A 13132-nucleotide genomic window follows, 5' to 3' on the forward strand; every position below is an offset into this window, starting at 1 on the left:
ATCAGGTTTACGCCAAGATGAACTACTGGCCCTTTGGTACATTGACAGAAAAGACGTGTACATGCTGTCCACAATTTGTTATCTTGGTATCATTTGTTGAAAAATTAAATCTACATAATCTCATACTAGCTCAGGAGCGTACACGTGTCTTAGTATTCTATGGCAGTAGAATTTGCAATAATGTATAACACTGCTACGAACAATGTTGCAAACTCTGCTCCCATATGGTAGAAAAGAGACTACTTCAGAATCTACCATACAGAGTTAAAGTAAAAGTATTTACTATTGGAACAAATTAAGGGGACTTTCATTCATGAAGTATAAGATACTTCATGTAGAAAGCTCCTTTATTTGATTTAATAGATCCCGTTTTTAGCTTGTACAGCAGCCCACGGCAAAAAAAAAAAAAAATTGGCTAAGAGGTGACGTTTTCACCTCTTAGCCAATAGCCGTGCGGTAAATCCGGCTTGGCGCCCAAGGGAGCCGGATTTACCGCACGGCTATTAGCTAAGAGGTGAGAACATCACCTCTTAGGAAATGGCTAATGGGAGGAGTCAGGAACGGCACGGTATAGAAATTTAAAACATGTTTATTGAAAATATATATATTCGTTTTGGGAAAAGAAGTTAGCGATTATATTGTTTAAAGTGTGACTAATTCAATTGTGTATAGAGATAGAAAACTTAGAGTGAAGGTAAAGTTTGACCTATTTGCCTCTCTCTTTTACTGAGAACAATTAGGAACAGATCTAAATCAGGCAACAAAATAGAGTTTGCACAAACAAGGTTGGGTGGAAATCCTTTGTTCCACACAGCCTCGTTTGCCCCATATCTATTATTGTCTGTTTTAATGTCTGCCCCAATTGCATTTAGCAGGAGAGAAAGATAAGGGGAAACTTAATTTAAAACATGGTGGTGCTCATGATTTATAGAATCTTAGAGGAATTAAGAAAACCAACACTTTTCAGGGTTAAATTACAGGAAATGGGGACAAACTAAAATATGAAAGTATATTGCAAAGTTTATCAACACATAATTAAATAATTAATTTTATATTACAAATCTCATGCTGTTTAATATCCTATTTAAAGTGTTGATTTGTATTTTTTAGTTCGTCCAAGTTAAAAGGACAGTCTACTTGAAAATTTTATTTTTTGAGTAACCAGCTCCTACTGAGCATGTGCAAGAATTTACAGAATATACGTATATGCATTTGTGATTGGTTGATGGCTGTCACATGATACAGGGGGAGTGGAAATAGACAGAAGTGAAATTTGTCAGAAAAAAAAATAAAAAAAAAATCTACTACTCATTTGAAGTTCAGACTAAGTGCTATTGCATTGTCTATTATGCAAATCTACTGTATTTACTGGTCCTTTAATACACTTTTTACATATGTAATTACCTTGTATCTAAGCCTCTGCAGACTAACCCCTTACCTCAGTTCTTTTGACTGATTTGCATTTTAGCCAATCAGTGCTGACTCATACATAACTCCACAGGTGTTATCTATATGGCCCACATGAACTAGTAGGATCTAACTGTAAAAAAGGGTCAAAAATGCACTGAGATAAGAGGCAGCCTTCAAGGGCTTAGAAATAAGTTTGAGCCTACTTAGGTTTAGCTTTAAACAAAGAATACCAAAAGAACAAAGCAAATGTCATGATAAAAGTGAATTGGAAAGTTTTTTTAAAATTGCATGCCCTATCTGAATCATGAAAGTTTAATTTGACTAGACTGTCCCTTTAACTATGAGATATGTAACCCCTACATTTAAATGGGCATTATACACTAGATTTTTCTTTACATTAATGTTTTGAAGATTATCCATTTATATAGCCCATCTGGGAGTGTTTTTGTAAGAGTGTATAGTTTTCAGACTTCTAACCAAGCCCCAAAGTATCAGAAGTAGACTCAAGTCTACAGATTCCTGCTTGCTCCTGTTTGTGTAATGGTCTTTACATATTCAGGGGAAGGGGGGTAGTGTCTGCTCTTCCTTTTTTCTCAGCCCCTTTCAGTGGGCATCCCAGCCTAACCTCATCAACAGTGCTAAACTTGGGGCTTCTAAGTAAGTTTTTAAAAGGTTTTATACTGGATTTTTAGATCAGTATCTGTGCTTTTTCTTCTTTATAGTAGTGTATTTATTACATGCAGTTATATGAAAATTGGTGTATACTGTCCCTCTAATTCTATCAGGTTGTTGTTTACACTCACATCACATTTAAAGGGTCATGAAACCCAAAAAAACAATTCTGTCATTATTCAGAGTATGAAGCTTAAAAATCTAATTTACTTCTATTACCAAATGTATTATGTTCTCTTGGTATCCTTTGCTCTAAAGCAGGTAGGCAGGATTAAAGGGCCGTAATAGAAGTAAAAAAAAAATACATGCTTTAATTAAAGGGAAAGGCTAGTCAAAATTAAGTTTTTGTTATTCAGATAGAGCATGCAATTTTAAGCAACTTTTTAATTTACTCCTATTATTATTTTTCCTTCGTTCTCTTATTTTCTTTATTTGAATGTAAGCATAGGAGACGGACTATTGTTGGTTCAGAACCTGGGTAGCACTTGCTGACTGATGGCTACATTTTAGACACCAATCAGAAAGTGCTACCCAGGATCTGAACCAAAAATGGCCCTAGAAAAATTAATAGGAGTAAATTAGAAAATTGCTTACAATTGCCTGCTCTATCTGAATCATGAAAGTTTAATTTTGATTAGACTATTCCTTTAAGGGGTCGACAAATCTCAAATCTGCTTAAAATTTAGGAGTTAGTAAGAATATTTAGTAGCCAGACAGTGGTTATTGTGTGTGTGTAATATAATATATATATATATAAATAAATAAAAAGTATCATTGCTCAATGCAATACTGTTGTTATTTTGATTTTGATTGATATATATATATTGCATTGAGCAATGATAGATAGATATATATATATATATATATATATATACATATACAGGTAGCCCTCAGTTTACGCTGGGGTTAGGTTCCAGAAGGAATGGTTGTAAATCAAAACCGTTGTAAATTGAAACCCAGTTTATAATGTAAGTCAATGGGAAGTGAGGGAGTTAGATTCCAGGCCCCTCTCAAAATTGTCATAAGTAACTCCCAATACATTACTTTTAAAGCTTTGAAATTAAGACTTTAAATGCTAAACAGCATTATAAACCTAATAAAATAATCCCACAACACAGAATCCCACAACACAGAATATATAATTAAACTAAGTTAAATGAACAAAAACATTTGCTAAACAGCATTATAAACCTAATAAAATAATCACACAACACAGACTTCACTTTTCACATTTTTCTGCAAACTGTTCTTTCTATGCATTCCAATCTGCACTGATTTATAGACAGGAAGATCTTGTTCCTTTGAAATCTGCTCGATAGCTCAGGTCTGGTTAAACTGATTAATTTCAGCTTGCTTGGCTGCAACACAAGCGGACAGCTCTACCTACTGGCTATTTTAATCAATGCACTGCTTCTCAATAGCAGTCACGTGACTGGAAAAAAAGGTTGTTGTTCTGAAACGGTGTAAATTGAACAGTTGTAAACCGAGGGCCACCTGTGTGTGTATATATATAAAATCTATGGAGAATAACCCAAAAAGTTAGGAGCCGAGGAAACATTCTAGGAGTCAGTGTCTCTCCCAGGCTCCTGGGTGAAAGCAGCGCTATTTGCACAAACCCCTGTTTAAAGGGACAGTCAAGTAAAAAAAAAAAAAAAAAAAAAAAACTTTCAGGATTTGAATAGGGCATGTAATTTTAAACAACTTTCCAATTTACTGTTTTTTTTACCAATTTTGCTTTGTTCTCTTGGTATTCTTAGTTGAAAGCTAAATCTAGGAGGTATATATGCTAATTTCTTAGACCTTGAAGGCCACCTCTAATCTGAATGCATTTTGACAGTTTTTCTCCACTAGAGGGCGTTAGTTCATGTGTTTCATATAGATAACATTAAGCTCAGGCACGTGAAGCTCCTAAGAGCAAGCACTGATTGGCTAAAAATGCAAGTCTGTCAAAAGAACTAAAATAAGGGGGCAGTTTGCAGAACCATAGATACAAGGTAATCACAGAGGTAAAAAGTATATTATTATAACTGTGTTGGTTATGCAAAATTGGGGAATAGATAATAAAGGGATTATCTACCTTTTTAAACAACAAAAATTCTGGTGTTTACTGTCCCTTTAACTAGAGGTGCTTACTGGATCAGAGGCAGTTTTCTTCGGGACCATCAGTCCCGAGTGGTATTTCTACTGTGTGTTTAACCCCCTTTTGTGGTGCATGGTCGATAGTCTTAAATTTGTGCTATATTTTATTTAAAAAAGGGTTAGAAATCTTTGTCAAATTATACTGAAATAAAACACATTATTATGATTATCAATATGAATGTAATAATCTACCTAATTTGCACTAACCATATCAAAAATTACTTTTAAAGTTTCTCAGAAAACGAGCAGCAACAACAACCCATAAAAGTAGGAAAAACATTGCAAAAATGAAAGTACACAATCCAATCGCGAAGCAGTCTCACCCACTTGAATATAAACATGAATATTTATATCAGATTTTATGAAATCATTGCACGTGCACTTCTTATGTAAGGTAATTGCATGCACGCTCGGTACTAAAAAGCAGGGACAGGCAAGGTGTTCGTACACTAGTGTCCGTGACTGTTCCTTGCAGTGTCCGCCACCCATTTTGCGGTGGGGAGTGAGGAGTAGGACAGATGAATACTGGCCCTGACTCCTCTTTGACGCAGGCGGTACCACGTTTTGCTGGGTTGGGGCCATGCTCGCGTGATGCCACTCAGTAGTGGGAAAGTGAGGGAGAGGGAAGAAGCAAGCTGCCTGTGGTGCAGCCTGTGTCGACCACACGCGAGTTGTGACCTATCCCGATTCCTTGATCTGTGCGGCAACGTTGTGCTGGTGTCTGTGTGTAGAAGACGGCCGCCTACTATGATAAACCTTACCTAACCAAGTAATTAACCAACAATGATGATCATGAGATTAACATCAAGGTGGGTGAGCTTGGTCAGGAGTTGCAGACTCTCAATACAACAACAAAAAAAATGAAAGGTTAGAATTTTGAAAACATTTTATACTAGTATATATGTTATTTTAAACTTGTTTGATTAGATGACTAATTTATACTTGTGGAACTAGACCAGGGGCGTCCAACAAGCAGCCCATTTGACAGCAAAGTGCCGCTCTTCTGACATAGAAACATAGAATGTGTCAGCAGATAGGAACTATTCGGCCCATCTAGTCTGCCCAATTTTCTGAATACTTTCATTATTTCCTGGCCTTACCTCTAGCATAGCCTTATGCTTAACCGATGCATTTTTAAACTCCTTTACGGTCTATACCACTTTTGCTGGATGGCTATTCCACCATGCATCCACTACCCTCTCAGTAAAGAGAGTGTTTTTTGATGATTTTAATTGAAATGTACCTTGGTGTCCTTCCCTAAGGTCTGTACTTTGGAAAATGTCTGCCGCAGCCTTGGTCCCTGCCTATCACTACTCAAAAGACCAGCAGCCAACTTTGTTGTTACTAAATTTCGTATGTGCAAATAGGCTGAAAAAGTCACAAGCGCGCAGCTGATTACCACTTATATTTTTTACTTCCTCCCTCCTTAGCGACCACTTACTATAGGGGGTCATACATTCTTGTGCTAGTGTTATTAAAAGCAACAGTAAATCAGATGTGACTAAAGTTAATTATTAACATCCAATATACTATTGCTTATAATACTTGTGGTGCTCCTGTGTCTAATAGGATCTATAAGGTAACTTGGATTTAACTATATAAATATATACTGTATTAAATAAAATGCTAAGTTATTAAAAATGTAAATGCTGGCAATAATTAAAAACTTCTTAACTGTGATCTGAGAAGCCTACTAATGCGCGTGCAGGCCGTCATAATGTTTCTACCTAGGTAGAACATCGTTATAGGGCTCACATAATGAGGAAAATCGTGGGTTTGGCAAAATAAGCATTTTGGAGGAGAAATTACAGTTAAATTACTGGAAACCTTTAATAGGTACCAATTATAAATATTGGTTATGTAAAGTTACGTTTTAAAACAAACTTTTAAACAAAATTGTTTCCAATCCCCTTAATTTTAGCTTGCAGAATAAGTAGAATCTCTCTCTTTCCCTGTAAATAAAAACCAACACTTAATTATATTATCATTATTGGTTATTTGTAGAATGCCAATAGATTCCGCAGAGCTAAAGACTTGGTTATAATATGCAAGGTGACAATTGTGGAAGACAAAGGGATAGAGGGCCCTGACAAGAGTTTCACTATTCTAAATCATTTCTCATGAAGGTGATCTACAAAGCAGCTAGGTTCGTAGGCTTACATGCTAAGGGGTTTCAAGTGGATAACTAAAGGAGGAGAGGAACTAAGGTAGGACAATGTTATTGTATATTATATGCAACCCTGAACAGTAGAGTCTTTAAAAGGACACTAAACCCATTTTTTTTTCTTTCATGATTCAGATAGAGCATGCAATTTTAAGCAACTTTCAAATGTACTCCTATTATCAATATTTCTTCTTTTTTTGAAAGTAGGATAGCCTTGCTTACTGGTGGCTACAGTTAGCCACCAATCAGCAAGCACTACCTAGGTGCTGAACCAAAAATGGGCAGGCTCTTAAGCTTTACATTCCTGCTTTTCAAATAAAGATAGCAAGAGAATGAAGAAAATTTGATAATAGGAATAAATTAGAAAGTTGATTAAAATTGCATGCTCTATCTGAATTATTAAAGAAAAAAAATCTGAGTTTAGCATCCCTAGGGGAGAGTCATGTAAAGCAAGGCAGAGTGTTTCACAAAATAGGGGTCAGTCTGGAGAAGTTTTGTAACAGGAAGGTGAGATGGTAAAAAGATTGCATATCAGTTATATTTAAATGATAATTATTGTGGGAAAATAATATGAATACTAGGGATCCTGTATGGCCCCTTGTTAAACATACAAAGGAGTTAATCATATAGTTAAAAACAACTTGGAAGCACTACCAGTTCTTGACAGAAACTGATGGTCACGCGTCGGTAATTGCACACCTGGGTCATGCGACTGCTGCTGCTGACTGGGTAATCAGTAGCTTCCCGCAGAGAACCAGCAGTACTCTGTGGCTCCCAAATGGTACTTTAACTATGTGTTTAAGTCAGTTTGCAGATGTTAAACACACAGAGTGGCAGGGCTGCTAGAGTTAAAATAACATGTTCTACCAAATTAACATATATAATTTTCCACTGTAATTCCACTCTATTTAAATAATCTAGCAGCAACTCAAAATTCTTCAAAATATTCTAGATGACTCTCAGTATGTTATAATAACCCATAAAGAAAGCACACCATTTAGATTTCGTGTCTTCAAATTTCAACCAATAAAACTATTTGCCATAGGTAAATTGTTGCAGTCTAATGTGTAGTACAGTTTACCTTGACCACAATGCATTGCAAACATGATTAGTACGCAAAAACTACCAGAACCATAATGCAATGCTGCATATAGGTAATATTCAACAATATAAAACCAATATTTTAACGTAAGTAGATAAATATACGCAGATGTTACATAACCAATACAGATAACGCAGACACAATGGAATTAACTTACCAGTCTTCTTTTGTCTTTCTTATTATCACATACAGCCCTCGCTATACGTTCCCATTCCGTGCAGTTTACAGTATTAGAATAGCTGACCCATACAAAAGACCCTTCCTATACTTCTCTTCGGGAACAATCACTTCCTGCAACATGGGAAATCCCCGCTGTATGTCAAGCAGCTATTGGTTGAAATAAGGGCGGGGTCAATTAAACCTTACCCGCCTTGTATATATGCAATAACTCGGGTACTTGTATGCAATATCGTTGTTTCTAAAATCAAATGTTATATTTTAGCTTTATGAATTGGGTGTTTGGTTTTTAATTAACTGGGTTGAAACAATTATAGTCGTACAGCTCTTTCTTAACGAAATGTAAAATAAAAAATGTAATTTAGGAAATAAAGACAAGCGCCCTTACCTTTCAGTTTTCAATTGAATACTGAGGAACTTTACTGCTATGAGCGGTACTCTAAGGCCCCTGTTACTAATGTATTTATTATTTGGAATTTAGAGGTTGATTATCCCGGTCTAGATTAGTAACTACAAATAAAACGCAAGTTCTCGGTGAGTCATACTTTTTAAAATTGATTTCGTAATTAGGGTTATGTAAAGCAAATATCTTTTTAACTTTATCGTTCAGTTTTTATGTGGAACATGTTACGAAATTAAAAATTTAAATGTAATGAAAGAAAAAAATAACTGTTCTGATCACTATTGATAGTAAAAATTATCAAGGCCCTCTCCAAAACTGTTACATTTAAACAGTATCATCTGTTATCAGGTTTAATTACATTCTGTTTTTAATATATTTTAGTGTTATCTACCTAGTCTGCAACATACTTTAATATTTTAGATAATTATCTAAACATGCTTTGCATATTATATGTAGTATATGAAAGAATGTTTTAAAAATGTATAACTGCTTTTTTTTTCCTGTACTGATTTTTTTATTTGTGAGATGTCCCTGTCATCCTTTCAAAATAGTGTTTTAGAATTTAGCATGGATATTTAGCATATGCCATGGCACGACTGTTAATCCTATTCCATGAGATTATTGGACAGTACACTGTAAAATTGTTTTTATATTAAAGGATTGGTAAAGTTTTTCACAAATTAACTTTTTTTTTAAATGCAATCTGTAAAACATAATAATCTTGCTCTATTATACTGACCCTTTTTTCAAAACGAAGTTCCGATACTGTTATAAATCTTTATTTTATTTTCTACTATGACGTCACATTTTCTGTCCCACTACAAAGGGCGGTCTCTGATGCTCTGATTTTTGCATAAATTATACTCCGCAATTTTAATATTTTGACGCCTGCGCAGTATTGACAATGTTTACACGCATGCTCAACGAATTCTCTGAAGCGTTTTGCCCTGTCAGCTACGTAGAATGACTGTGGTCACATTTGTATCACAACGCTGACGTAACTGACAGAAAAAAAGAAGAAATTGATGCGCATATGTTACATTGATGGCATACACAGCGCATGCGTCAGCTACCCACACTGAACCCGGAAAATAATTAAAAGGAGAACTGCGGTTGCCTACCGTGCTTGGCTAATGCAAATTTGGAAATTAGCATATTTTGACAACGGAATAGCTGCAGAACCACAAATAAGGCGCAGCAAGAGGTATTTACAGTTATTTTACAATAACGATACATTTTTATTTAAGGATGATAAAATTTCTGACCTTACCACCCCTTTAAAGGGACATTAAACACTTTGAGATGGTAATATAAAATGATGAATTGTATATATAAAACAGCTCTGCAATATACTTTCATTATTTATTTTGTCCTCTTTGCCTGTAATTCCATTCTGAAAATGTGAGCTTTTCAGTTCCTGTTAGAAATGGAAGTGCAGAACACTGTTAAATCCAGCACAACCATTGGCTGCACACTCTAGTGACCTATTTATAACGGTCCCTAATTGGCCACAGTAGAGAAAGTAACACAAGTTACAACATGGCAGCTCCCAGTGTTTTATAGACACTAAAACTTTACACTTTTTGTCACTTTTTTTTTTTTTAATTTCTTTTTTATTATTAGTTTTCAATATATTACATTTAAAAAGTTTTTTTCCAGCATACAGTTCATAATTTAAACATAAACATTGTTAAATCCACAATCATTAATGTTACTGGTTCCAACTAAATTTATAATTTCTAGGTTGGATCCTAATAAAATAAAATTGAAAAAAAATTATTACTTTAGAGTAACCAAGGACACCTTCCATTCCAATGCTTAAGTGTCTTGTTAATGACTCCAAAGATTGAACTATTAATTATACATCATGAACTGTACTGATACATCTATTTCTTCACTAAACTACCTTCTAATTTTATCCACCCCACCTCTGATAAGCCGAGGGCTTTCCACTTCATGAAAAAGAAGCCAAAACAAAAAAAAAAAAAAAAAGCCTCCATCCAAGTAGCTGAGAGCGTGGCCTGAGATACTTTGTGCATAGAGGTTTGTAGGAATTTACTTTCAATATTATCTTGTAACAGCATTGAGTTCCAATCGTGAGCCGCTTTTTCAAGGAGATACTTCTCTTTGCTAACTCCCAGCAGGTGGTAGCATGGGGTGATGGACATCAGTCCTTTTTTTACTAGAGTAAGCCAACCCTCTAAGTTGCCTAAATCCCAGTACCACTTAGCTGTCCTCATTAAATCTGCTGTATAATGCCTTGTCTGCAGATACGCAAAAAACTGTTTGTTAGAGAGGTTATACTCATTTTTGAGTTCCTCAAATGTTTTTATACACTTTTTCTCTTGGTCCACAAAATCAACCACCCTATCCAGTCCTACTAAGCTCCAATCTTTAATAGCCCGTGAATCCAGACCTGCCTGAAATTTAGGATTGCCCATTAGTGGCAGATATTGCGAGACCCGACAATTTATTTCTAAAAGATTTCCTATCTTCCACCAGGCCTTCAGTGGATTGAGAAACATTTTTAGTGCTCTGATGCTGGTTGGCCATTCTTTTGGTTCACAGTGTATCAGAGCCCTTGGTAGATATGGGTCACAGATTCTATCTTCAAGTTCATTATTCACCACGTAGTCCTTAGAGAAGATCCAATCAGCTGCCGTTCGTGCTAAAAAAACAAGATTATATAGCCTTACATCTGGCAGAGCAAAGCCTCCATAAGTTTCAGAAGAAGATAGTTTATTCAGAGAAATCCTAGGTCTTTTGCTCTGCCAAATGAATCTTATGAGCATGCTATTTATTGCCCGAACATCCCTTTCTGGAAGCAATATTGCTGTATTCTGTAAGACATACAGCAATTTAGGGAAGACAACCATCTTAAATAGCGCTATTCGTCCGGAGATAGAGAGTGGCAAATTTTCCCAACTTCTAAGCTTTTCTCTGAAGTTTAATAAAACTGGGGGAATATTAAGATTATACAAGTCTTTAGGGTTACTTGGTATATTGATGCCAAGATATTTGAATGAGTTTTTGACCAAGTGAAAGGGAATGTTACTAAAAGAGTTATTATTTCTCCTGAGCCATTGTAGTTCTGATTTTGTGGTGTTAACCTTATAGCCCGAGAATGAGCCAAATTGAGTGATAATTTGTATCAGCTTGGGTATATTAGTCTTAGTGTCTGATAAGTAAATAAGTATGTCATCTGCATAGAGGGCTAATGTTAATTCATAATTACCTATTTTAATACCTTCCAATTGTTGTCTGATCGTGGTTGCTAATGGTTCAATGCAGAGATTGAAGAGGAGGGGGGAAAGGGGACAGCCCTGGCGGGTTCCCCTACCCAGTGTGATTTGCATGGAAACTATATTATTTACAATTAATTTCGTATAGGGTTGATCATATAAGTTTTTGATGAAGCTAAGAAAGCAGCCATTAAAGCCAAACTTCTCTAGTGAAGAGAAGAGGTGATCGTGTTGAACTGAATCTAATGCCTTCTCCGCATCGATTGAGATCACAGCTAGATCAGGGGCAACCTCTCCCCCCCCCCCCCCCCCAACACCCCTGCATTGAAAAAAATTCTGACACTACCAAGACCTCTCTAATTTTTGCTGAGGAGTTTCGAGCATTTAAGAATGCAGCTTGGTCTTTATGAATGATATTAATGAGAATTTTTTGCAGCCTCTGAGCAAGGATAGAGGTGAAGCTCTTATAGTCAGAGTTTAATAAGGCATTCAGCCTATATGAATCTTTCTGGGATGAGTTCTTCCCAGTTTTAAGAATTAAAGTTGTAAAAGAAGCAGAGAAAGATTTTGCCACTGTCCCTCCGTCTATGTACATATGATTGTATAATTTGCAGAGATGTGGTGAAATCTCAAGGGATAGAATTTTATAGAATTCATTGGGTAGCCCATCTGGTCCAGGGGCTTTGTTCAGGGCTAAATCAGAAATAACTTTCTTAATTTCTTCTTCTGCAATTGGGGCGTTAAGAATCTCATTTGATTCCTCAGATATCTTGGGGAAAGAGATTTTACTCCAAAAGTCCTCCGCCTGGGCTAGGTCTGAGTTTCTGGGGGCATAAATATTTTGATAATATTTTACCATTTCCTCCGCTATTTCCTCATAATTGAGAACATGTTTCCCCCCTGACGCTAGCTTCTCAATCAGCGAAGTTTTTTTTTCGCTTTTAACCAGCTTAGCTAACAATTTCCCTGATTTGTTTCCAAATCTGTATAATTTTGACTGTAATTTTAAATCTTTCTGGGTTTCTCGGAATAGCGGAAAAGCGTCTTTATTGCTTTTAACTCTAGTGTATTTAGCCCAATTAGCCGAATTCTGATCGAGGAGGAGTCGATTATATGCATTTGTTACTGCATTCGTGAGTTCTTTTTCCCTCCGTTGTAGTTTTTTATTTAACATAGCAGTATAAGCGATAATTTCGCCTCTTAATACCGCCTTAGCCGCCTCCCAAAATGTAGTGGGGCAATCCCTGTATTCTGAATTGCACTCGTCATAGTCATTAAACTTGACTCTAAGCCAGTTCTTAAATTTCAAATCTGATGCTAAAAAAGAGGGAAAGAAAAACCTGATAGATTTGGACTTAGAATGTTTAACCTGGAAATCTAAGGTAATTGGTCCATGGTCAGACAAGGAAATAGGAAGTATTTTTGCTTTTACCTCAGATGTACAAAGTCTTTCGTCTATCAAGAAGAGATCAATTCTTGATAGCTTTTTATGGGCTTTGGAGAGACATGTAAAGTCTCTACCATCCGGATTTTGCATTCTCCATATATCTTTAATACCTAGGTTCTGCATGATTATAGTAAGTAATTTAGTTTCCAGGTTATCCTTTTTGTGTTTTTTCTGCTTTGCATTTTGTCTTAATCTATCAAGGGGGCACTGTGGGGCCATATTGAAGTCTCCTCCAAGAATTAAATTACCCTCCAATATCGAGAAGATTTTAGTTTGTAACTGATTCCAAAATTCTGGATCAAGTGTTAGGTGCATACACATTGCAAAGCGTAAAAATACAATTACCAGATTTAATTTTTAAAATCACTGATCTCCC

At 35.8% G+C, this 13132-nt stretch overlaps 1 protein-coding gene across 3 annotated transcripts in view; it reads right to left on the reverse strand.

The window, feature by feature from the left end:
- Nucleotides 1-7801, reverse strand: part of TNIP1 (TNFAIP3 interacting protein 1) — a 229059-nt gene extending 221258 nt beyond the window's left edge. For all 3 annotated transcript variants that reach the window (XR_008402915.1, XM_053718676.1, XM_053718673.1), the window contains exon 1: nucleotides 7645-7801. The gene's annotated coding sequence lies outside the window, so the exon portion shown is untranslated. The remainder of the gene's footprint in view (nucleotides 1-7644) is intronic.
- Between the last annotated feature and the right edge of the window lie 5331 nt (nucleotides 7802-13132).

The sequence above is a fragment of the Bombina bombina genome, chromosome 6, assembly GCF_027579735.1.
Source record: "Bombina bombina isolate aBomBom1 chromosome 6, aBomBom1.pri, whole genome shotgun sequence".
Classification (NCBI taxonomy): Eukaryota; Metazoa; Chordata; class Amphibia; order Anura; family Bombinatoridae; genus Bombina; species Bombina bombina.